The sequence below is a fragment of the Panthera leo genome, chromosome B4, assembly GCF_018350215.1.
Source record: "Panthera leo isolate Ple1 chromosome B4, P.leo_Ple1_pat1.1, whole genome shotgun sequence".
NCBI classification, from domain to species: Eukaryota; Metazoa; Chordata; class Mammalia; order Carnivora; family Felidae; genus Panthera; species Panthera leo.
Window position 1 is genome coordinate 28,010,902 of NC_056685.1, and position 25,579 is coordinate 28,036,480.

A 25,579-nucleotide genomic window follows, 5' to 3' on the forward strand; every position below is an offset into this window, starting at 1 on the left:
GCAATTTCTTTAAAAAAAAGTATCAAACTCTTGAATTCAATATACTTGATATGTTTATAAATAAACATGGCATAAAATATAAGCTATAAAAGAATTCCTGGGAAAAAATTAAAAGAAATATAAAATATTTTGACCTGAATTATAATGAAGAAATAATATATCAGAATTTATAGGATGTAGCTAAAACCTTAGTGAAAAACTATGCCCTTAAAAGCACTAATGAGAAAAGAAAAAAAAATTCTGAAAAGTAATTTTGTAAGCCTTTATCTCAAAAGTTAGAAAAAGGGAAGTATATAGACCCTATGAAAAAAATAACACCATGGTAGAAATCAACTAAATAAAACTAATGAAAATCTATCAAGACCAATCATTGAAAAAAAAAAGCATACACAAACTACAACATCAGGAACAAAAAAATGGACATCACTACATTTTATAGTAAAGACTGTATTAAAGGACTAATTGGAATAATTTTACACCACAAAATTTGGCAGTTTGAACAAAATGAACAAATTCTTTAAAAACAGAATTTAACAAAGCTGACAAAAGAATAAATACAAAATCTGAATATTCATACATGTGATTGCACATGCACACACATGTTAAATAATTAAATATATTATTGAACATCTTCACCCACTGTAAACTCCAAGCCCAGGTTGTTTCATTGGTGGTCTTCCACAAATTGTAGGAAAGAAATATCACTAATAAATTCTTCTAAAGAACAGAAAAAGTCAGAATGAATCAACAACTCTTTTAACGAGACCACAATAATCTTTTTTTTTTTTTTTTTTTTTGTATACATTACAATTCAGGTAGCTGCTCTTTTAGACACTTTTTTCTTTTGGTAATCACACGATAACATTTAATTGCAAATAAGACATGATATGATATAATGACCAATATGTTCCAAAACAATTTCTGCTATTGTTGAGAGAATGGAAATAAGGCCAGAATAATCTTGATACCAAAATCTGACAAGGACATTACAAAAAAATTACAAATCAATGTCTTTCTTAAAGACAGATGCAAAATTGCTAGACCATATAATGGCAAGTCAAATCCAGCTATGTATAAAAATAATAATAGTTTATTACAGGAACACAAGAGAAATATAGCATTTGAAAATCAGTTAATGTAATTTGCCTCACTAACAGAGAAAAAAATGGGGAAAAATGATATGGTCATATCAATAGATCCAGAAAAAATATCTGATAATGTTGAGCAATACAAGGAAGTTCACTGTGTACCCAGAACAGGGGAAAGGTTTCTCTAATAATGAAGAAGAAAATGGGAACAAATGACAGTATGGAATCCAGCTTCCAGATAGGGAATGTTCCAGACCCTGAGCACTGATTGGGCAATCCAGGAGAGGGACAGCAGGCACAGTAATGGCTGATTCCCCAATAGAAAAACACTTACTTATAAAATTCAACACTCGGGGCACCAGGGTGGCTTAGTCAGTTGAGTGTCCGACTTGAGCTCAGGTCATGATCTCAAGGTCCGTGGGTTTGAGCCCACACTGGGCTCTGTGCTGACAGCTCAGAGCCTGAAGCCTCTTCATATTCTGTCTCCCTCTCTCTCTGCCCCTCCCCTGGTCATGCCTGTCTCTGTCTCAAAAATGATAAACATTTAAAAAAAATTAAAAAAAAATTCAACACTCATTTGTGATATAAACTTTTAGGAACAAGGAATAAAATAGAATTTTCATTAATCTGTGAATAAGTACAGTAAAACTTTGGGTTGTGAGTAACTTGCTCTGCAAGTGTTCTGCAAGGTGAGAAAACATTTCTAACAAATTTTAACTTGATAAACAAGCGATGTCTTGCAATACAAGTAGTACATGAAACCAAATGTCACATGATCACAATCAAACCAATGGTTCTTGAAATTTGCTTTGACATATGAGTGCTTTAGATTATAAGCAGGTTTCTGGAATGAATGATGATTACAAACCAAGGTTTTACTGTATTTACAAAAATAAAACTTACAGCAAGTATAATACTTAATGGTGAATTATTGAAAGCTCTCTCCCTGACACTGAGACAAGAATTTCCAATACTATCTTTTCTATTCAACACTGTATCAGAGATACTAGTTAGTATAATAAGGCAAGAAAAACTTAAAGATATTTGCAATACTACATCTGACTAATAACCAGAATAAAACAAGAACTCCTATGAATTAAAAATAACAAGGCAACTGGTAGAAACTTAAACAATAAGATTTAGAATAATATACATAAAGGAAAAGAGAAAGCCAGACTTCAGGCTGGGTTTGATCCAGTGGCTCAAGAATGTCACCAAGGACCCAGTTTCTTTCAGTTTCACCACTCTACCTTCTGCAGTGTCAATTTCATCCAAAGGCTGGCTTTCACTGGAGTCAAAAGATAGTTGTCAACAGCTCTGGTAGCTACATGCTTTCTCAGTCAGAGACAGAGAGAGGATATTAAGATTGAGATTGCTCAAACATTTTAAGCAAGAGACCTGAGATTTAGTCTGATTGGGCTGATTTGGAACACATGCTCACCTCTTATCAAAACCCAGAGAGTGTACTGCATTGATGGATTTAGCTCAATCATATATTCCATCCCTTGAATGTTTATTTATTTTTTGAGGGAGAGAGAGATAGAGCATGAGCAGTGGAAGGGCAGAGAGAGAGGGAGATACAGAATCGGAAGTAGGCTCCAGACTCTGAACTGTCAGCACAGAGCTCGACACAGGGCTCAAATTCACGGACCCACGAGATCATGACCTGAGCCGAAGTCGGATGCTTAGCCAACTGACCCACCCAGGCGCCCCTCCATCCCTTGAATTCGGGGGTAAATTCAATGCCTCAGATCTATATAAATCCTCAGTGAGAAATAATTTTGGGGAATGGGGTAATGCAAAGTTGCCCAAATTTCCTCTGTTCACAGTGCCCTTAGTGCCCCAGTAATTTTTTAATGGTGTCTCTAAGTCAAAAGAAATATCGAACAGGTCCCTTTTATTCCTTTAATTAAATAGTCAGACCCAAACAACTTAATAATCATAGTCCATGTGACATCCAACTGCTACAGTGTTTCTCTCGAAAATATAAAATATCTCACAGTGCTTCTGTGAGTTCTCCATGGCACCAAAGGACACAGTAGTGCAGTTGGGAACTATGATAATAACAGTTGATGGGGAGGCAACCACACATAACCACTGACTTTCTAAGTTAACAGTCATGATAAAAAACCAACCACCAATTGTTTTGGAACAAAGGATAGAAACTTTCACACAGGAGAAACTAAGGAAGCATACTTGGTGACACTACTTATCAACATCACATTTTTAATATCCATTATGTTTAGTGAGATCACAGAATATTGAGAAGGGATGGAGCTTAGAGAAGGGGCAAAAAAGAGATGATAAAAATTCATCCCACCCTGTTCCCCAGTGAGCAAGGATCTTTGGAAGACAATGAGAATTCCTGTGCTTGCCTTTGAAACTCCAAGTCCTGATAGAGTATCTGGCTCTCTTCTACACTGGCTGTATGCAAGTTGAGCTCTGAAACAAAACAATTAAACCACTTCGTAGATTTGTGATCAAATCAAAGAACTGGCTTAATGGCACATAAGGACTTTCAGATAGCAAAATACAGAGACAAAAAGAGAGTATATTTAAAGTATTTTAAAGGCTATGAGTTTTAAAACTAAAATTAAACACTTACCTTTAGCTAACTAGCATGATACTTATTTCAGTGGGTCTTTCTGTCACTTGCTAATACAATATCTTAGGTCTCTAAAAACCCCAAGTGTTTCTGGGAGTTCCCAAGGACTGTTTCACATGAGCTCATTAACAAATCTAGTCAATTTTCATCAAAAAGTTAGAATAAATGAAGATAATTCATCATTGTATATCATTCTAATCCCTTTTTTCTTTATGTGTCTATAAATAGCCATGATTATTGGCAAAAGCTAAGTCATTCACTCTTCTAGATTTCCTGTCTATACAGGCCTTCCAGGCCTATTAGATATGACCACATTTTATGTGCATGACTGGACAGTGTTGTCATCTCCTGCGGATTATCTACAGTATATGGCTGCATGGTTTCCCATGAAAAGAGACATTTAATTGTAAGATCACAGAATAGTTTCCCTCCCCAATACCATATCACTACATCAACAGGACTCCAGTATAATAACAGTGGATTACAACTGAGAGAGCTGCAAGACACAGACTCTATTTAAGAAGGAGTTTGTAGGGAAACCTAAGGATGAGAAGAAAAAAACCACACACTCCCCAAAAATACCCACACACATGAAAACAAAAAAACCTAAAGGAAACTGAAGCCTCTGGCAGAGCTACAGCAAACACAGCCCAGCTCCTGGCCAGATTAACATAACACCAGAAAACATTAAACACAGCCCAGCTCCTGGCCAGATTAACATAACACCTCACACTAAAAGCCTAATTACCTCAATTCATATTACCAAGCATATCAAATCAGCAAACTTACAAACCATCCTAAAGGCAAAAAGTTAAGACACCCATCTCACAAATACATACACAGAAACATCCACCTTTGTCCAGCTCCTCTTCCCAGTGGCAGGGAGAAATCAGATGACCAAATGTCACTGTGTGTCAAGTGGGTGGAGGCACAAAAGATGTGAAGCCTCAGGCTTCACAAATTTAGAACTGAATGAAACTCCAGTTCTAGTGACATAATGAAGGGTAGGGGCTCTGAAGCCATATTACCTTGGTTTAAATACTGGTTCTGCTACATACCAGTGTCTACCTTGCTTAGCATTTGTACAGTTCCTATTGCCAATCTGCAAAATGGCGCTTACTGTAACATCTAATTTATAGAGTTGTTACAACAGGTAAATAAATCATATAAATTGGGCACTTACAAGTGGAACAAGCGCATAATAAGCACTCAAAAATAGCCATGATTATTGGCAAAAGCTAAGTCATTCAGTTACCTAGATTTCCACCATGTCTCCTGTTCTTTTAGTATAAACAATCTTGTATTACAATGAAGGAAGTTTTTATTTTGATGCATGGTACAGGTAAATAACAAAGAGCTAGGATACTAATTTCTGTCTGTAAAGAAGAAACTTTATTTGTTCCTTTCTAAATTCAACTATTTTTAGAATACATTAATAAAAATAGCGTCCACTGCTTCATTTCTAAGAGGTTACAATGCCTTCATTTCCTGGTGTTAAACTAAGGATCACTATCAGCAGTAGGTACAGATTAAATGATCATCAATTCCCCATTAAAGAAAAACTCAATTCCTAGAACAGCACGACTCAAAAATGATAGCCTTTCAGAGTAAATGTGGCCTAATTGTGAGAAGACAGACTATTTCTAATTTTAAGGAACTAAGTGAAATATCTTACTTGATTATTAGTATAATAAATTTGTGATTTAATTATATTGTATTACAATTTTTTTGTGTGAACAGAGGCTGTAATTTTAAGTTTGTTTGTCCATTCTACATTTGACATTCAAGTGGTTCTTGTGACTTTGAACTTGGGGCAAGGGAAAATTATCTCCCATTTGTCTTCCTTTACACTAAAAACTCACACCAATTAATATTTAATATATTCTACCTGCCTTAAAAGACCCATTGGTTCCCATTGTGGTGCTTTACTTAAAATGGGTTTTCTTGCTATGATGCTATATCCAATTTTCAATGAGTATTCACAAAAGTAAAGTATGTTTTATTTTCAATGTCAAAAAATATTTATGCTCCTGACTCAGCAATTCCTATACATACACTCTCTAAAATAGACACACACACACACACACACACACACACACACACACACCACACAATTTGTTATAACATTTTTATAATGACAGAAAATGGGAACAATCTACCTATTAGTAGGAGAAAGGCTAAATAATGAAATTTCTCTATGTTGGAGTATTATGCAACCATTAAAAGGAATGATTATCTAGATTTAAAAATAATGTAGTTCTTTACGCACTGATATGCAAATATGTAAATATGCTGCAACTATATTGATGAAAAACAAAGTTTCAGAAGAGTATGCTCTTAAAGTCTGTAAAAAAAAACAAACAAAAAGCACATTGGCATACACATACAGAATTTATGGAAGGATGCAAAAAACAATCTTCTAACATCCTTTATATGCGGAAGTAGGGATGAGGGAGTGAGGAGTAAAGGGGAATTTCCTTTCCACCCTATGATATTTTAGTTTTAATAACTTACTGTTTACTTTATAAAAATAGATGAATCGAATGATTTCATATATATATTTTAGGTATAAATCACAAAAAATTGTAATTTATAAAATTTTACCTTTTTTAAAAACTATGTAATTTTTACATGTGCTGATAAATGTAGGCATGGGCTAATGTCTGGGATGATAGAAAAATATTTTAATAAAATATTTGAAAAAGTATTTACTTTATAGAGTATCTCTTAAAATTTCATTTGTTCTCATGCTTGCTACCTGAAAATATCCAGTCATTTTTCATGCGAATATTATGATTTCCTGAGGTGCTACTATATATATTAGTTCACATAATGTATTTCCTATAAACTATAAGACACTGTACAGAAGTAAATGAATTGAAAAAACTGGTAAAAATGGAACCTACTAGTAAGAAATAGTTGCTATACTGCAATAGGGGACATGGATGTAGGTAGAATGTATTATGCTAAGTGAAATAAGTCAGTCAGAGAAATATATACACCATATGATTTCATTCATATGTGGAACTTAAGAAACAAAATAAGTGAACATATGGGACAGGGAAAAAGAGAGAAAGAAAGAGGGAAATAAACTATAAAAGACCATGATAGAGAACAAACAGGGTTGATGGAGGGAGGTGGGTTGAGGATGGGCTAGATGGGTGATGTGTATTAAGGAGGGTACTTGTACTGAGCACTGGGTGTTATATATAAGTGACTAAATACTACTCCTGAAACCAATACTACACTATATGTTAACTAGAATTTAAATAAAAACTTGGAAAAAAATAAAAATCTTTTTAAAAATTAAGTATAAAAGACATATTAATGTAAAAATCATAAACTCAGTGAATTACCAAAGATGAACACCTTTTTTACCACACACAGGTCAAGAAATAGAACATTATTAGCACCCCAATACACCCCTCTTGGTCTCTCTCCATTTATAAATCCTCCCTCCTCTTAAAAGATGATCAATGTTCTCATTTTTATCACCATAGTTTCATCTATTTTTGAACTTTATATAAATGGAATGAATGATGAGTTTATTTTCATTGTTCAAATGGTGGACATTTTACAATGTTGTTTACATATATGGTGGTATAAACATTCTTGTACAGGTCTTGTACATGTCTTTTGGTATTTGTGCACATATATATGCATTTTCTCCAAGGAATAGAATTACTGGTATGAATATGTTCAGTTTCGGTAAATAATACAAAATAGTTTTCTAAATTACAAGTACCAATTTACATCCCTACCAGCAATATGAGTACCCATGACTCCACATCCTCCCCATAAAGTACTGTCAGGCTTTTCTATTTTAGCCATTCTGATGGATATGAAGTGCTGTCTCTTTGTAGTTTTAATTTCCATTCCCCTGAAGAGTAATGATGTCACCTTTTCATATAATTATTGGCCAACTGGATATCCTCTTCTGTGAAGTGTCTGTTCAAGTCTACAGCCCACTTTTCTTTTGGTTATTTTTTTCTTATTGACCTGTAAGAGTTCTTCACATATTTTGGCTGTGAGTTCTTTGTTGGTTATATAGGTTGCAAATATTGTCTTTTATTCTGTGGCTTTCATTTTTACTCTCTTAATGATTTGAGTGGTAGTTCTTAATTTTAATGTAATCTATTTAGTGTGATGTATCCTTCATTTTCTTTTTAGGTAGTTCTTTCTGTGTTCCACTTAAGAAACCTTTGCCTATCCTAATGCTCTGAATATAATCCTTTATTTTCTGCAAGATTTAATGTTTAACACTTCATATTTATATCTACAATCTACTTGTAATGGATCTTTGTGTATGGTATTAAATAAGGGCCCTGTTTCATCTTTTATTATATGGATAGCCAATCGACTGATACCATTTGTTGAAAAGATGCCACCTGTCATAAACCAAGATTTACATACAAACCAAGATATGTATATGAATAAGTTTTGAAATCTCTTTTCTGGTCTATTGGTCTTTTTCTCAATCCTTTTGTCGACTCACACTCTTAATTACTTTGCTTTATAAAAAAAAATCATGATATTTGATAAATAAATTTCTCCATACTTCCTTTCCTTCTTTAAGATTCTTCACTATTCTTGTTTCTTTGCATTTCCATATAAATTTTAGAAGCAGCTTGTCAGTTTTCATAAAAACCTGGAATTTTTATTTGGTTTGGTTGAATATATTCATCACATCAAATTCATTGAATTTAGAGAGAATGAACATCTTTACAATAGCAAATTTTCCAATGCATACATATTTATTAAGGTCTTCGATGCTTTTGATAATATTATATGGTTGTCTGGGTATGAAAAGCTCTTTATTAAGCTTTTATTAAGCTTATTCCTAGGCATTCGATGCTTTTTAAGACTATCCTATATGGTGCCTTTAATTTTTTTTTTCTTTTTCTAAGTCCTATTTATTGCTGGTATGGACAAATACAACTGATTGGTGTATATTGTGTACTCAGCCTTCTTGCTAATTCTCTAATTCTGTAATTTTATCTGAAGTTTCTTTTGAATTTTCTTTGAACCAATCATATCACCTGTGGACAATGAACTTGATGTTCTACTGTCAGATCCTGTATGTTTCATGTCTTTTTCTTGCCTATTACACTGAATAGGACCATCATTATCATACTGATATGATTAGTGAGAATCAGATCTTAGTGAGAAGTTTTTCACTATTTCAGTGATAAACACAATGTTTATGTTTTTGTATAGGTACTCTTTGTCAGATTAAGTGAACTTCCTTGTGCTCCTAGGCTGAGGGTTCTTTTTATTGCTGTTGTTGTTGTTTAAATGAATGTTGAATTTTATCAAATACTTTTCTGCATCTAGTCAAATATAATTTTTCTTCTTCAGTCTGTTAATCTGATTAATTCATTAACGGGTACTATAATGTTAGTAAGACTTGCATTCCCAGATTCATTCCACAGAAATGTCTTATTAACTATTAGACAAAGGCATCTGATAATCCTTGTTGCAAAATCACGTAAGCGTTCTCCAGTTTCTCTCTCTTAGATTCTGTTTCTCTCATTCACCACTGTATCCCTCCCTAACATCAGACTTGACACCAATGTGGTCATAGTAGACACTAGTACTTAAGAGGTACTGAGTAAACACTTGTTGGCATTAACTTAGATGCTTTTAGTTTAATTAGATAGTCTATATCATACATCACAGAACTGTTATATCTTCTTTTTAGTCCCATAATAGTTTAAATTAGATTTTAGGAAATAGCCTGGTAAAATGAAGTAATGTTTAGAATTCCTTTTAATACGGTCATTTAAAAATAAGTATATGATTTAGGTACTATGTATTTATGAGGATATTCTGATTAGGATTTCTGCAGAGTCCCTATTAAATTATTTAGATTTAGGAATAGGGTTTGGAATCTGACAGACCTTGCTTCCCAAACCCTGCTCTAGGGCAGAAACAAAGCTGGCATATTCAAGGAACATTGAGAAGGCAGATGTGGTTGAACAGAGTGAAGGATGAGGACTGTTAAAGAGTTGGGTGTGGGTAGGTCTTGTAGACTTTGAAAACCATTGTAAGGACTCTGGATTTAATTTATTGAGAGGGGATGCCATTGGAGAGTTTGAGCAAAGCTTATGATCTGACTAGTGCTTTAACAGGATAACTCTGGCTGGTCTATTGAAACAAGCTGAAGGGCAACAAAGGCAGAAATACAGATACCCAGTAAGAGAGATTATAGAATAGTTCAAATGAGCAATAATGGTGTCTGGATCCAGATACTAGCAAGAAAACTGATGAAAAGTGGTCAAATTCTGCATGTATTTTAAAAGTAGAAGATATGAATCTTGTGGAAAAACTGAACAAAGGATTTAAGAAAAAGGGGAGTCATGATTAACTCCACAGTTTTCACCTGAGCCTTGAGAAGGATGGTGTTACTATTGTGTGAAATAAAAAGTTGAAATTGCAGATGAAGCAAGTTGAAGGGTTGTACCAGAAGTGCAGTGTGGGGAAGTTTAAGTTTGCAACGTCTTTTGGGCATCCCAATAGAGAGGCAAATAAGCCTGGAGTTTATGGATTAGGTCCAGGCTGGAGATATTTATTTGGGAGGCATTGGCATATAGATGAGAATTAAAGCCAAGAAAGTGGATAAAATCATTTAGGAAAGGCAGGTAGACTGAGAGGGAAAGATATCTATGGACTGACCCTTGGCATTTTAATATTTAGAGATTTGGAAGAGGAGGGCATATAAGAAAGACTGAAAATGATTAGCGTAAGAATTAGGGAAACAAGGCAAGTGTCCTACAGCTAAATGTAGGAAGTATTTCAAAGAGGACAGAGGATCAACTATGAGAATTTGCTATCACAAGGCTTATGAGGACTAAGAACAAACCATTGGGTCTAACAGTATTATAGCACACTGTATTACTGAAGGGAATATGGATGCAGAAAAAAAGAGATAATTTCAGTCCTTGAGTGGATGAGAAGCTGTGGGATTCAGTGTATAAGTCGAAGGGCTCACTTTGCCTTATTATCAATTAAAGAGAAAACCAGAAGAAAATCCAAAACTTCAAAAGTGGTAAGCTGTCTAAACAATAAGGATATCTTAATAAACCTATAAAAATTTGGATGGAGGTTAAAATCTCCTCACCTGGGGAATTATTTCAATCTTTAGAGACACTCAATAAATAATACAGTGATTTTCACCTGGGAATGGGGTAGGACACTCCTGTTGGATAATGTTAAATTTCATCCCATTATTCAACATGAAATTAAACTTACCACTCTCTAAATAGAGTGCATGTGCATGCATGTGTGTGCACATACACACATGCACACACAATCTAAGTATATTTTTGAACAAGGGGAAAACCCCTTTAGATTTCAAAGATAGTAATTTTTTATTGTCACTGTTTCATACAACAAAATGTGATAGGTTATTCTTTTGCAAGCTTAGTTAATGATTGACTTAAACGAGACCTGGCCGTTAATGCTCCAGACATTCACTAATACACAATAAAAGACTAAACATTTAGCATTTCTACCTCTGTAATAACATGAGTATTGAGACTGGAAAATTCCACGGACCCGAAGTATACAATTTTGGCTTGATCCATAAATTATGTACAAAGTAGTAAAAAGCTGACTTTGAAATATTAATTTTTATAATACCCATATTCTTTGAGATTTTTTTCAATCTTACAAAGTCATGAATTATTAAGAATGACTGTACAAGAGATATGATCTCACTTAAAAAATTCTACAGTTCATATCCTGAGTGAGCCTCACATTAAAAATAAGCCAACTAAAATTTTTGTGCATCCTTGGTTGCTTCCTCTGTTGGAGATTACCACAGTTGTTTCTGCCCTGGGAGATAAGGTGCGCTGAGCTGCTGGCTGGGGCAGAGAAAGAAACAGTGGAGCAAGGAGAAAGATGCCATGTCATTAAATGGCAAGCACTTACCTAGACAATGCAATGCCTAGATTTGGTAAACCCTTTACATACTAGTTCAGTTTTCATAACAAAACCAAGTCACTTAATATAACTTCGATGTTTGTTTTTGAAGAATTGTAGTGTTCATCTCTGCCCCATACACTGTGCCCTCCACCCTTACCCCTACTAGTTAGTGACCTCGGTAAAGTAATTTCCCTGAGCCTCTGTTGGCAAAGAATCTTCCTGACACTATGTTATTATGAGGATCAAGTGAGATTTTAAGTGGTAAAGAGCACAAAGTTCTTTGAACTATTATTACTGTAGTTTAATAATACATTAGTTTCCTACTTCTAATTTTCTTTCAAGGGTTGAGAAAAGGAGTCGGAAGTTCCTATATCCACGTGGTCTTGAACTTATCTGTCATTGATAATGTTGTGCATAAAACTAAAAGAGCAAAAGGTACATGAAGCCAGAGGTCCCTCACCTAACCTGAACTTATAAATCCCTGCATATTCCTCAGGCCCCTGTGTAAACAGATGAGATGCACATATTCACTTGTGGGTAAAGAAATTATCCCTATTTTCTTAAACACACTACACATAGATCATCACATTATCATTAACAATGATGGAATGAATGTAATGTAAATGCTCTCTAATAGTGCACATATGTTCAACTATTTTGTTTTAAAACAGAAGTGAAATAGTTTTTAACAAAATGAAAAACAAAAGTAAGGTAAATGAAGAGAACAGGTGTTAGGGATTCAATTAATGGGACACATCACAGATTTTGTTTATTATAGCACTCATAAAAAAACTATATATTTCTTTTCTGAGAATTCCACAACTTGCTTTATGCTATGACACCTGCTATGAACCAAACAGGAATTACTGAGTAATTAAACAGTCATTTACTGGACATATCCTAATGCTTAGCTCCACCAATGTCCTCAGTATACTCATGTATACCTTTCTGAGAACCCGTTACATAGTGCTGGAATTTTATTTTTGTAATTTAAAAGAGCAACCATGATCTCTCTGCATCTCCCTATTTCTCCAGAGCACTTAATCCTCTTCCGATAGATTATATAATTTGCTTATTTATTACATTTGTTGATTATTTGTCTCAATATACTAGACTGTAAGTTTTGTCTCAATTTACTAGACTGTAAGTTTTGCTAGGGAAGTATTTTTGTCTGATTCCTTGATGTACCCCCAAGAACTCAGAACAATGCCTGGCACAGAGAAGCAGATCAATAAATATTTGTGAAATAAATGAATAAATGAATTCTTAAGTGGCCCCCTTCAAAAAGATTAGGCACCCTCCCTTGGTTTCAGGCTAGGTTTACAGGGTTAAATGGCATGTTTTGACATCTTTGGCTTAATATTTAATCTCAGTTTTATCGTACTTAGACACACAGTTCTGTCTAGTTTTCTAAAAACAATCCAGCAATATTTTCCGTAATGATCTTACTGTATTGACCTTCTCCACCAATGAAAGAACAATAATTCTTATGCCTTAAGCCAATAGCTGGCTCCACCAGAAATTCCTTTTAACGCCCTATTATAATTTCTTTTGTTCTCATACCTTTGTTGATGACTTGAATGATTCTTAAAAGGTATTCTTTCTCTTGTTGGCATTTCTTTTTTTTTTTTTAATTTTTTTTTAACGTTTTATTTATTTTTGAGACAGAGAGAGACAGAGCATGAACAGGGGAGGGTCAGTGAGAGGGAGACACAGAATCTGAAACAGGCTCCAGGCTCTGAGCTGTCAGCACAGAGCCCGACGCGGGGCTCCAACTCACTGACCGCGAGATCATGACCTGAGCCGAAGTCGGCCGCCCAACCGACTGAGCCACCCAGGCGCCCCGACTTGTTGGCATTTCTTTGTGGAAAATTGTTATTACCTGTACCAATGCTTATATTCTTTCCCGTTTTTTTCTTGGATGTTAGATTTCCTCCCAACTCTCATATCTTTTTATCATTAATAGCATTTTCTTCAGATATCCAGGTAGTATATTTTAATTTCACGCTTTAAAATTCTCAATCACTGCATCTTGTGTGTGTTTCTGTGTAAGACTATCTTTATTCTTGTAGAATCAGTCATAGTTCTGAAACACAATTACTTTAAAACTTTTTTTAAAGTTTTAAAATTTTTTTACTTTACTTTTAAAACCTTTTTGGGGGGGGGGCTAGGCTTCTGAGATTTCTTCTTATTCTACCTGTAGGTAGTTTGGGTTTGAAAAAAATAGATTACCATTTTTTTTTTTTTTTTGAGATCTTGTCCTGCTACTTACATTTCCTTCCATGACAACGGGAACACCTTGTGATAGTTTCATAAAACTTTTCCTCCCCTTACCTTTATTTCAACCATTTACTAATTTTTCCATTGGGTAATCTAAAATGTGCATATTGAAGACATGATAGATACCCTGAGAGTTCTACAAGTTAATTGTGTATCTGGTTGGCAATTTATTATGGTCCAAGAAGAACTACTTTAGTTAGGACCTCTTGGTTTCATATACTACATTAATACAAGAACTTTAAAATTGTATTTCAAAAGAATCCTTTTATTATGTTTATGGATAATGCTAACAACAATGTAATATTAGATTTTCTCCCAACTCTTAGTTTTCCCCACTAGAGGTATTCACTCTTCTGGATATATTCTTTCCTTTCTGTCTCCGTAACTCTAAAGATGTATTGTCATGGGTCCTCACATCTATGAATAATGTTGATCCCTTTCTATTCCAGAGCTACTAAATTCTAATTCAGAATTTAAGTTGTCTTGGATGGTGGATATCTATAAACTTCAGCTATTTTCTTTTCTTTTTTTTTTTTTTTTTTTGCCTAGTCATGTTAAAGATGTTTGCTCCAAAAATCAATCTTTCCTTCCATAGCTCTCAGAATCCAGGGGTATGAATATGATAATACCATACATAATAGTGTTAAAATGTGCTAATCCCTGGTAGCTCATTTTAAAAGGGCTATCACTTTTTCAGCTCTTTTCTTTCCTATTGGGTTAAGTTCAGGTTATCAAAGTACGCGGAGGCAAACTGTGGTCTCTTCCCATACCAGCATCCCATCAGGATCCTCTTCTTATACCAGCCGTAGATGGTAGTTATCTATCATAAAAGACATTTTTTCCAGATATGCTCATCACAATAACAAGAATTATTAGCCATGGTCTATCATAAAAGAGTTTATAATAGAGAATGAGAGACAAGACATGGAGCCACTGATTATGAAAGAAAGATGATAAAACTTGTGGCGGGTGGTCTGAGATTAGGGGAATCGAGATTAAAGGGCAGATGGAGAGGGGTGGTGAGTGGGAAGGAAGGAAAAGGATCTTCTGAAAGAGGCACAGAGGGAATGTTTTATGTCCGTGGAACAGAGAAAATGGAGTGTAGAAAGAATTATAAGCCATTCAAAATTCTGCACATGAGAACATTTAAAGAAACACTGAACATACAAAATATTCATTAAAGTATTTCTGCTCATAATTCTTTTTCTGAATATTAACCTTCTCTTTATGCTTTAAAATCTTGTCTTTGTACAGCCCTGGATATGATTTTATGTTTACTGAGTATAACAGAATTTACACATGGAATTTGTAGTTGTGTTCTGGATTTGAGTCCTAGTCTACATGATATGAAGTGTGTGACTGTAGCCTCTCTGAATCTGTTTCTATACAGGTGAGATGGAAATAATATCTACTGATGTCATATGAAGGTCAAATAAAACCATATGTAGTAGATTATAAAGTCTCTACAAATGGTATATTCTCTATTAAAGTTGGGAAGTGTGCATTAACATACATAGGATATATTCTTCCTTCCTTTTCCTTCTTTTTTATTCTAGAATCTAAACAGGGGATATGTGTTCACCATTTTATTGTGAGAAGAGCTTTCATTCTTTATCTGGAACATGACGGCAATCATTCTGTAGTTAGATCTAAATGACTGAATTGCAAGGTGAACCGTATTGGTGACTAACTCATTTTCCCTCACCTCCAGCACCCTCTTTTCCCAAGATCAAGCAATTTTCCTGTGTAATGAACTGTATCTGCTATCAAGTGGCCTGGAAATTAAGAGGTCCAAAGCATCTCTCAAGTCCTCGTTTCCTATTTGGTATCATGATGTTTTGCTGCTACATCACTGATCTATGTTTCCCAAGGCTATACAAAGGAGAGATGCAAAATTGAATGGAACTACAGAACAATTTTATATATGGGGGAAAAGCTTCAATCAATTTTGAATTATTCAGGTGATAGTTTTCTAGCTAATGGGTTGTCAAATTCTTTGCATCAAATGCTTTTGTCGGGTTTGATAACCTTTTGGTCAGTTTGATGCTGACTAGCACTGGAAGGAGAGCAGATGTAACAAGGACATGATTTAAAACCAACCTCAACCACCAAAACTGGATTTTAGTTGTTTGATGTATGTCCATAACATATCCAAAGTCTGAAGAACATGAGTTCAATGGAGGACAAAAATATAAGTAAACTAGGTAATAAGATAAATCAAGTCATAGATTTTCTTCTACAGGCACAGAAAATAAAGTAAAACAGGGAAGAACTATAATCAATTTATTCTGTCATCTCAAAAAAATCTATTTTTCTCATGTAGTCAATGTTTTAAATTTTTCTTAGCAGACAATATCTCAGTAACTTCTTCTACTAGCCATTTCTGCTATTTAAAAAGTTGATGCTGAACATATGATGTTTTATATTCATATATTACTTTTTGGCATTTACTAAAAATGTTAACAGCTAGGTAATGAAAATACCTGCCAGAAAGTCTTCCATATTATTATGACACTGCGTGAAAAACAGTAACAGATATTTACCCGAGACTTTACAAATCAAAAGTACAGTATCAAACAGGTAGAATCAGGAAATAAGTTGAGCTACCAAAGAGAAAAGATATTTATTTAATGACAGTAATGAATTCAATGTACACAAAATGACTAGATTGCACAACTATTTACAATGTTAAATTAATGTAAATTGTTGTAATAGCAAAATGCATTGAATAATGTTGGTTCTAAATGTGCATGCTTTACATACTGTTTTAACTGGGAATAAATTTAGCTATAACTAAAATATGATTACTGAAGGTAAAACAACATAATTATCTAAATATATACAGCAAAAATATAAAACAATACCAAATGTAGGAAAAAATAATTTCCCTCTTTGTGGACATTTTTATGATCTTTAGAAACACTCTATAATGTAACCTAGAAAGAAAAACATGATTAAACTCAATTGCATATGACAGTTAAGAGAACACGCTAGCCAAAATCTAGGCAGATAATTTCAAAGACAAAACTGGTCATAGAAATCAAAGCCAGTCCTTTGCAAAAACTCTAAGATAAGAAAGCAAATATTTTTCAAAACTGTATCAAGGTAAATTTAACATAATAGTCAAATATTTGATAAACCATGTCAGTCCAGACTTCTTTTTTATTCTGCCTTTTTATCTGTTTTTAACACGGAGGGTGAACAAGAGAAAGAAGTAAAAATATACTCAACTCAATTCATCTTACTGAAATAAATCAGAGGCTTAATAAAATACCAAAGATCCAATTACTCAAAATTCATTCATATTTGACTCTAGGAAGAATTTTTATGTTGATATAGATTTGTATAGCAAATATTCAAAATCCTATGTCTTAACGTTTTTTTTTTAAAAACTTCCCCATACATTATCTCATGCTACATCACCAAAACCCTGTGAATATGTAGGGAATTCTGGTAGATGTGAACAAATTTGGTTTGGATCTACAGAGAAAGAACTCAGGCTCAGAGATGTTAGGTGATTTATCCAAGGTTATACCCATAGTAAAGAGCTGAGTGTGGATTCTCAAATCGTATTCATTTATTCATCCATCTATCCACCCATTCATTCATTCTTTTGCTAATATTGAAAGAGTTCTTCCATTCTCTAAATGACCTTTGCCAGTTGAAGGCAATCTTGACTGAGAACAGCAAGAAAAGCCACCTGAGATTAAAAATTTACCATAGAGGGGCACCTGGGTGGCTCAGTTGGTTAAGCGTCTGACTTCGGCTTAGATCATGATCTCGTGGTTTGTGAGTTCAAGCCCCGCGTTGGGCTCTGTGCTGACAGCTCGGAGCCTATAGCCTGCTTCAAATTCTGTGTCTCCCCCTCTCTCTCTGCCCCTCCCCTGCTCATACTCTCTGTCTCTCAAAAAAATAAACGTTAAAATTTTTTTTAAAAATTAAAGAAAAGAACTTACCATAGAGAATTAGCACAATGGGAAATTGGCCAGAATTTCATGGTTTGGATGTGGATTAAAAGTAAAAATATTGGCTAACAGAGATTTGTAATTTTGCCAGACTATGCTCTGCCTCTGTTTGTTAGCAGGGCTAAGTGTTGACTATGGATCTATTTTACATTTTGTTTATGGGTTTGCTTTTGTTTAGTTTGTTTTTTTAGAAAAAGAGTGCATGAGCAGGGGAGGGGGCAGAGGAAGAGAAGCTCAAGCAGGGTCCATGCTCAGTGTGGAGCCTGATGGGGGGCTTGATCCCATGACCCTGGGATCATGACCTGATCCAAAATCAAGAGTTACACACTCAACTGACTGAGCCACCCAGGCACTCCTCTACTTTACAGTAAAGCTTTAAGTGGAATCATAATTTTGAGCATTTCAGTCTTTCTAGTTTTACAACTACCACCCCTTAGTGAATAAGCTTGCACCCAAAACAATTTTCAGGACTACCCAGCCCTTTGGATCCATTATTAAAAACTACCATTATTTGTGTTTTTAAATAAATGTATTAATGATACAAAATTCAAAAAATATGAAGATACTCAGTATAAAGTCTCTCTCTCCTGTGCTTTAGTCTCCCAGAACTCCTCTCTTGAGGCAGACACTTGCTACCATGTGTCCTCTCACAGAAAGTCTATGCACTTACATTTGTATGGGTGTGTATAATTATAGGTGTGTGTTGTGTGTGTGTGTGTAGTAAACAGTAGCAAACTATACACACTGGTCTTTACCTTGCTTTTTCATCTGACTTTACTTTTTATTTTTGAGAGTTTTTCAGATTAGCTGCTTCATTCTTAAATGATTGAATAGTATTCCTAGAATTCCTTTGAATTACTCTCCAATTTATTTTGTAGTCAAGTATACTTGCTCAAGAATTCCAAAATGGCTCACTTTTACTAGACTATAATAGGAATCCTTGCAGTTAACTGATTATTCCATAAGAGCTAAAAAGAATCTGAAACTTATAAAAGTTCTAAGTATGCTTATCTTATTAGACATTTCTTAAGTTTAAAAATCCAGTGATAACTTAGAAGCTAAATGAAATACAAACTGTTCTTTCTCTAATAATTTTAATAAACACATATATTTTTTGTGATAGTAGGCATAAAAGAGGTCACAAAATCCAGAGCTGAAATGATTTTTAATCCAGTATGGAATTTATTACACATTTATATATGTTCTTCACTAAGTCCATTTAGGTGTTTTCCTATGTACATAGTCTAAAACATTAGGTGATTCATATATTTCCAATTGGTATAAATAAGCTACCCTTTTTTTCAAGTTTTATTTAAATTCCACTTAGTTAACATACAGTGCAACACTAGTTTCAGGTGTAGAATTTAGTGATTCATCACCCACACGCAACACCCAGTGCTCATCACAAGTGCGCTCCTTAATACCTATCACCTAATTAACCCATCCCCTCCCCACTGCCCCTCCAGTAATCCTTTTTATTCTCTAAAGAGTTTTTCTTGGTTTACCTCTCTTTTTTTTCCCCCTATGTTCATCTGTTGTGTTTCTTAAATTGTACATATGAGTGAAATCATATGGTATTTGTCTTTCTCTGACTTATTTTGCTTAGCACAATGCTTGCTAGCTCCATCCACATCGTTGTAGATGACAAGGTTTCATTCTTTTTTACGGCTGAGTAATATTCTATTATATGTATATAAACACACACACACCACATATTCTTTATCCATTCATCAGTTGATAGACATTTGGGCTTTTTCCATAATTTGGCTATTGTTGATACTGCTTCTATAAGCATCAGGGTGCATGTGTCCCTTCCAATTAGTATTTTTGTATCCTTTGGGTAAATACCTACCAGTGCAATTGCTGGATCATAGAGTGATTCTATTTTTAACTTTTTGAGGAAACTCCATACTGTTGGTGAAAATGCAAACTGGTGCAGCCACTCTGGAAAATAAGCTACCAATTTCCAAAAAAATTATAATAATGGTGAGACAAACTCATATATTTCCAGTGGCATCATATATTGGTACAATCCTTTTCAAAAGTGTGCTGACAATAGGTTTAAAGAGATACAAATATATTTATTCCTGTTGACTAAATAATTTGTTTTGAGAATATTTTCTCAGGAAATAATAAAAACCCAAACAAAAACTATACTACAACAGCATTATTTACAAAACAAAAAATGGAAGGATTTAAATGTTCAATAATATGTAACTGGTTTAGTAAATTATACCAATTTAAGGAATATTACAGTCAGGTAAAAAAAAAGCAAGTGTAAAGGTGCTGTGTCTATATAGGAAAAGGTGTGTGATGTGTTAACTGAAAAAGCATAATACTAAATTATATGTAGTTCTCATATGTATATGGCAAAATCTGGGCATGATTGTAGCTATATAAACTATACATGCAAAAAAAGATAGAATAGCAGTGTTGGGATAGGAATAGGGATGGCTGTTTTTCCTCTAAGTATTGTGTAACTTTAAAGAGGATGCATTTAAGTGTCTCCTCATACCTCTTCTGAGTCAATACCACCTTTGTGCACAGTGGTAGTCCTGTAAGTAAAAGATGTGTAAAGAGATGCAAAGGTAAGAAATGGAGAGGTTCTGTCTATATACATAAAGGTGTTCCAACTCCTTACTTATGAGACCTGACTGCTTTCCTACTTTTGGATTCTATGAAAAAAAAAATTGCAAACTTACATCCTTATTATAAACTATTTTTTCTGCTTGGCAAGTTTGAACTGGTGTCTGTTACACACAAGTCAAGAAATAAAACTAAGGCAGTTTTTATATTTCTCTTATAATCTTTAACTTGTATTTTTAAAAAGTTCTATATGGGGTGCCTGGTTGGCTCAGCTGGTTGAGCATCAGATTTTGGCTCAAGTCATGATCTCATGTTTCATGAGTTTCAGCCCCCCCTTTGGCTTGCTGCTGTCAGCACAAAGCCCGCTTCAGATCCTCTGTCCCCCTCTTTCTCAACCCCTTCCCTACTCACGCTCTCTCACAAAAATAAAATACATAAAAAAAAGTGATATATGCCATTTAATTGCATTGCAAATAGTGTTATTTATCCTAGGGTAGTAAATTCACTTCTTGTGTAGACAATTCCTTAAATAATGTAGCTAAGCCAACAGTATTTCTAGATGATATAATAAATATTCCAACTAATGTTAAATAACAACATGTTAATCTCATATCTTCTTTTGTCCTTTAATTAGATAATCATTCCACCTATGCCTGAAGTGACATTTTCAGGGGTAAAATTCTCTTTTAGCCTTGTTGAACAGAAAGGCACTGTGTGGGTTATGCTCTTAATATCCGGCTCTGATCTTTGTCTAGGAATTTGCTTTTGCCGTATTCCCTATCATTTACTGTTTACCATGTGCCAGGCACCATGTAAAACACTTCACATACAATATCTTACTTGCTCTTTACAAAGTCCCTGTGCCAGAATGATTCACAAAGGCAGAAACTTTTGCTCTTTTCTATGGTTATTAAGTATGCTTCACATGAGACAAGCACTGCTTTTGGTATCAGAAACACAAGCATGAAAATTTCAGGCTAGGAGACAGACGTAAAGCATAGTAAAAGCAGTAAATGCTACAGCAGTGGTGTAAACAAGGTACTCTGAAGGATGTGAGGAAATCACTAGTTATGTGAGGCAGGTTCTCTAATTCCCCAAAATTCTGATACAACTGGAGAAGTGCTTAGGTAATCTGAAATCCGGGGAAAGAAAACTACTCTGTCTTCTTGCAAATATATAAGGTAATTTGGAAGACAGCAGAATCTGAATGGGGAGGATGCTAACTTTTGAGTATTAGGCTGTAGTAAACGTAATAGACCAAAAAATAGTATTAAAAGATACACTGGAGACTTTTCAATTATTCATTCATTTGTCATATAATTTTGAGAGCCTGGCATGTACTAAGATGGTTTTAGGAGCCAGAAAGACCACTACAAGAAGGTCTAATCTGAAACAATTTATTACTATTATAAACATCAGAAATATTAACTATGCTTTATATTGCTTATAATTTAACATTATACTATTTGTTAATATAATCTGAAAATGTTATTCTTCATCTGTGCTTCATTTGGATAGCCACATCTTGTATGGCTTTTATTTGCTGAATGGCTTTGATTCCTTTATAAATGATTATTCAAGAGGGAAAAAAAATTTTTTGAAGTTCCCTTTATGATTGCTCTTCTACTCACTTTTCCTCTGCTCCTGTCACTATCCCCCTCCCCTCTAGAACACTTGTATAATGTGGACAGTCTTGACTTTTTAAAAACCCTTTCATGGATTACTACTGTTTTCAATAAAGGGTCCCCAGTCCTTAGAATCTTCTTGTGATCTGGTTCCTGATTCCCCACCTCTGCAACCTTATGTGGAATACGCATTCCTTTTATTTGATGCTCTTATTCTATTGGATCCTCTGCCCCCAAAATACCGCACACACTCTAACTTCTTTCTGCCTTTAACACTCTTCCCTCATTTCCTGACAAATTCTATCACTTCTCCAGAAAAGTTTTCCTTGACTCAAGGTTAGTTCAGATGCCTCTCCTATGTACACTATATCTCCTGGGCATTTGTGTAACAGTCTCTTTGTCAATCTGTTTCTTCCACAAACCCGTGTGTTTCTTGAAGTCAGAAAGTGTATTAAGCATTTATAGCCCCATGCAGCATCTGTCACACAGAATATACACAAGAATATTAATTTAATGAATTAACTAATGAATAATTATTAGAAGTTCTATATGGCACAATGCTAAATGTTACATAAAAAGTAACAACCAATTAGCGTAAGGTTTTAAAAGCTGTTTATAAAGATGAACAAATAAATCAATAAAAACATTTATCAATCATGAAACTTAAAGCTTACATACTTTGGTAGGCAGAATAGTGGCCTCCAAAGATGTCTATGCCCTAATCCCCAGAACCTGTGAATATTTTTAGGTTATGTGGCAATTAAGGTTGTAGATGGAATTAAGCTTGCTGATCAGCTGATCTTGAAAAGGGAATATGTCCAGAATTATCCAGGTGGATCTAATTTAATCACAAATGCCCTTAAAACCAGAAGAGGGTGGCAGAAATATAAAAAACTAGTGAGCTGACAGCATGAGGACTCTGGCCGAAGTTGCTGGCTTTGAAGACTGAGGCAGAGGGCACGAACCAAGGATTGTGGGTGGCCACTAGAAGGGGAAAAATTCTCCCCTGGAGTCTTCTGGAAGAACCTAATCTTACCAAAGCCTGGTGAGACACATTTTGACCTCAAGACTGTAAGATAACATATTTGTGTTATTCTGAGCCACTAAGTTTGTCGTAATTTTTTATAGTAACATTAGAAAACTCATACAGATACCTACATTAAACAGGATTAACTTTGCCTAAAACAGAAAACCCAAGACATTGGTGGCTTAAAGATGATATGTTTATTTCTCTCTATGTAAAATAGATCTGGAGGTAAGAAGTCCAGTGCTAGTTACGTATTCTCTTGTGTCAGAGAGTCAGGCCCCTTCAATCTTGTTGCTGTGCCTTTCTTAATCTTTTTTTTAATATAAAATTTATTGTCAAATTGGTTTCCATACAACACCCAGTGCTCATCCCAACAGGTGACCTCCTCAATTCCCCTCACCCACCCCCCATCAACCCTCAGTTTGTTCTCAGTTTTGAAGAGTCTCTTATGGCTTGGCTCCCTCCCTCTCTTTTTTTTTTCTTCCCCTCCCCCATGGTCTTCTGTTAAGTTTCTCAGGATCCACATAAAAGTGAAAACATATGGTATCTGTCTTTCTCTGTATGACTTATTTCACTTAGCATAACACTCTCCAGTTCCATCCATGTTGCTACAAATGGCCAGATTTCATTCTTTCTCATTGCCATGTAGTATTCCATTGTGTATATAAACCACAATTTCTTTATCCATTTATCAGTTGTGGACATTTAGTCTCTTTCCATAAACATTGGGGTACAAGTGCCCCTATGCATCAGAACTCCTGTATCCCTTGGGTAAATTCCTAGCAGTGCTATTGCTGGGTCATAGGGTAGATCTATTTTTAATTTTTTGAGGAACCTCCACACTGTTTTCCAGAGTGGATGCACCAGTTTGCATTTGCACCAACACTGCAAGAGGGTTCCCGTTTCTCCACATCCTCGTCAGCATCTAGTCTCCCGATTTGTTCATTTTAGCCACTCTGACTGGCATGAGGTGGTATCTGAGTGTGGTTTTGATTTGTATTTCCCTGATGAGGAGTGACGCTGAGCATCTTTTCATGTGCCTGTTGCCCATCTGGATGTCTTCTTTAGAGAAGTGTCTATTCATGTTTTCTGCCCATCTCTTCACTGGATTATTTGTTTTTCGGGTGTGGAGTTTGGTGAGTTCTTTATAGATTTTGGATACTAGCCCTTTGTCTGATATGTCATTTGCAAATATCTTTTCCCATTCTGTTGGTTGCCTTTTAGTTTTGTTGTTTCCTTTGCAGTGCAGAAGCATTTTATCTTCATGAAGTCCCAATAGTTCATTTTTGCTTTTAATTCCCTTGCCTTTGGGGATGTGTCAAGTAAGAAGTTGCTGTGGCTGAGGTCAGGGAGGTTTTTTTCCTGCTAGGGTTTTGATGGTTTCCTGTCTCACATTCAGGTCCTTTATCCATTTTGAGTTTATTTTTGTGAATGGTATAAGAAAGTGGTCTAGTTTCATTCTTCTGCATGTTGCTGTCCAGCTCTCCCAGCACCATTTGTTAAAGAGACTGTCTTTTTTCCATTGGATGTTCTTTCCTGCTTTGTCAAAGATTAGTTGGCCATACTTTTTGTAGGTCTAATTCTGGGGTTTCTATTCTATTCCATTGGTCTATGCGTCTATTTTTGTGCCAATACCATGCTGTATACACTAACAATGAAGCAACAGAAAGATAAAGAAACTGATCCCATTCACAATTGCACCAAGAATCATAAAATACCTAGAAATAAACCTAACCAAAGATGTAAAAGATCTGTATGCTGAAAACTATGCTGTACGCTGAAAGCTTATGAAGGAAATTGAAGAAGATATAAAGTAATGGAAAAACATTCCGTGTTCATGGACTGGAAGAATAAATATTGTTAAAATGTCAATACTACCCAAAGCTATCTACACATTCAATGCAATCCCAATCAAAACTGCACCAGCATTCTTCTCGAAGCTAGAACAAGCAATCCTAAAATTTGTATGGAACCACAAAAGACCCCGAAGAGCCAAAGTAATTTTGAAGAAGAAGACCAAAGCGGGAGGCATCACAATGCCTTTCTTAATCTTAAGGAGCTCTAGCCAGCAAGTCTGATTCCAACCAGCAAGAAGAGAAAGAATAGTGAAACACCTACTTTTATTTATTCAAAAATTTTTTATTAATGTTTTTTATTTATTTTTGAGAGAGACAGAACGTGAGCAGGGGAGGGGGAGAGAGAGAGAGGGAGATACAGAATCTGAAGCAGGCTCCAGGCTCTGAGCTGTCAGCACAGAGCCTGACACAGGGCTTGAACCCACGAACTGTGAGGTCATGACCTGAGCTAAAGTCAGATACTTAACTGACTGAGCCACCCAGGCACCCACCTGGGTTAATGAACCACCTCCATTTGAAGGACTTCCTCAACATTGCACACATTCACCTCCACTTAGATCTCACTGGCCAGAAATGACTAGCACAGTAGCACCTAGATACATGCAAAGACCATTCAAGTGG

The 25,579-nt window shown here is 35.0% G+C and overlaps 1 long non-coding RNA gene across 1 annotated transcript in view; it reads right to left on the bottom strand.

The window, feature by feature from the left end:
* The window catches only part of LOC122224023, a 68,803-nt gene that overhangs the window by 37,068 nt on the left and 6,156 nt on the right, over positions 1–25,579 (bottom strand). The gene's annotated exons all lie outside the window — the stretch shown is intronic.